Genomic DNA, 2655 nt, shown 5'->3' with positions numbered 1-2655 from the left:
ATTTAATTTCTGATAAAAATATTAACACAGCACTATTTTAAACTTTGTCCCCAGTGTTTCGCGTCATTCCCTCACAACAATGTTCTTATCACCTGCAATCTTCTTAGAATAAAAATATTTTAATAGAAACTTCAGAAGTTAACAACTGGCATCATAGAACAAAATTGCAGTATGTTTCCATCTTCCACTTAAAGAAGCTTTGCTGTGGAATAAATTTGAATAAATCAAACAAGGTAAAATTTTTTACATTTGTCATTCCCTCATATCATTTTTTAGAGTAAAATAAAATACAACTTCATCGAGAAGGTGGATAATTATATGTTGCCTTCTTGTATGAATATAATTGTGTGTGATTGATTTCAGAAATCAATTAGGTCTAACTGTTATTTTTAAATTTTATTAAATTTGTCATTCCCTCACTAATGTATAAAATGAGGGAATGACGCTAAAGTGAGGGAATGATTCAAGATGAGTATATTATAAAAAAAAAAATTTCTTGGTTCCTGATTTTTCTTTTTTTAATTAAAATAGGTTATATAATAAAATTAATTGGTTTTTAGTGAAGCACTATGTTTGCAAGTAGGAACTAATTTTAAAACTTTAGCAAAGACTCACAGAGAAAAGAAGTTATTTCATAGACTTTTAAGTGGAAAAATTCTGAAAAAATACAGAGCATTGTGCTTTTCAAAGCGATTTCTGAAATATAGAAAACATAAAGAATCGGCAAAATCAAAATTAAATAAAAATAACATAACTTATGAAACTTCAGAAAGCTTTGTTGCTTTTTTTGAATCTGATGATGCATCCAGATTGTGCTCAGGTAAAAAGGAATGCGCCACAAGAAAAAAGATAAAGAAGCAAAAGAGAGAGCTTCTTTATACACTAAGAAATCTACATATAAAATATTTAAGTGAAAACCCAAATCGTCGCATCAGTTTTCCTACTTTTTTGTCGAATGCGTCCATTTTGGGTGAAACAACCAACAATTAACGATAGAGATACAAGTGTATAGTACATGCTAATATGGAAATGATTATCTCAAAACTTTATGAGATAAATATTACTGAATATAAATCATCAACATGTTTAATAAAAGCAATAACTTGTGATTCCAGCTGTGAAAATTGTTTGCTCAGAAAATGTTCTAATTGTAAAGATAAAATGCTAATTTATAAAGAGTTTAATGATAAGGAAGTAATCAAGTACAAAAAGTGGGGATTAGAAAAAAATAAATATATCGTTAAAAATCAAGAATAAGATTTCTAATAAACCAATTAAGATAGAATATAAAGTTAGTATATCCAATTTAGTTAAGGAGCTAGAGGGCAACTTACCAAAATATATGGTCCATATTGCAAATAGAGTTCACCAGTATAAAACTATGAATGAACTGAAAAAACAATTATCAACAGATTCAATACTAGTACACATTGATTTTAGCGAAAATTATAGTTGCAAATATAGTGAAGAAATTCAGTCAGTGCATTTTGGAAGTGGTAGGCAACGCAGATAATTATACACACAGGAGTTTATTACGAAAAAGAAGGTAATAATGTAGTTTCCAACTCTTTTGCTACAATAAGTCCCTCACTTCGACATGATGCAACAGCAATATGGCCACATCTCAAACCAATTTTTAAGTGGATTTTGAGTACAAATGAAGTAAAACATGCTAAGTGATGGGCCATCAGCCCAATATAGAAACAGAAAATGTTTCATCTGATCCGAATCTGATCTGTATCTCAACATATAAAACAGCTTACTCCTGGTATTCTAAACTTTACTTGGAACTATAATGAATCCGCGGACATGGAAAAGGAGCTCCCGCCGGAATTGGAGCTGTTATGAAAAGAACAGCAGATCGGAAAGTGACAGAAGGAAAAGATGTGCATAATTACAAAACACTTGTTTCTGTATTAAAAGAAAATTGCTTAGTAACTTTATTTGAAGTTACAAATGAAGACATAAAAAAATTTGATAAATTAATTGAGGCAGAAATAAAACCATTCACTATGAAAGTTCATCAAGTTGCATACAGTTCAAGGAATAACATATTAAATTTTCGCTCTCTTTCTTGTTTTGCATGTGATGCGTCAATTTTGTGTGAACATTACAATTTGGGAACTGCATATGAGTATGAGTCTAAAATCTCTGTTCCATTATGCGCTAGCAAAAACCAAAATATACAAAATAGGAGATTCGGTACTAGTTGAGTATGAAAAAATTTTATACGCCGGAGAAGTAAAGATCTTACATTCAAAAAATTTAACAATTGATGTAATGGTTCCCACAAATGTAGGTAAATACAAATGGTCCTTTCCAAAAGACATACATAGCTACACAAAAACAGACATCAAAAGAAGAATTCTACTACCCATTCCATGCGACAATCGTAAAAGCCAATTTTATTTCCCAAACCTGTAAAAACTATTAAATATATAAAACTAAACTATAATAAATGTTAGATATATTTAGTATGTTATCATTTTCAAACTTGAGGTAGCTGTAACTTAGAGAAAAACATGTATTAAAATAAAATATCATTCACTCACATTTTAAACAGTGAAATTAATTAATTTATTTAAACATTAAGTATAATTTATAGGATATATACTTTCTTTATAATGCCATTACATATTTCTATTAATATAAAAA

Source organism: Parasteatoda tepidariorum, chromosome 3, assembly GCF_043381705.1.
Source record: "Parasteatoda tepidariorum isolate YZ-2023 chromosome 3, CAS_Ptep_4.0, whole genome shotgun sequence".
In the NCBI taxonomy this organism is placed as follows: Eukaryota; Metazoa; Arthropoda; class Arachnida; order Araneae; family Theridiidae; genus Parasteatoda; species Parasteatoda tepidariorum.
Note: the sequence above shows the minus strand (reverse complement) of the source record.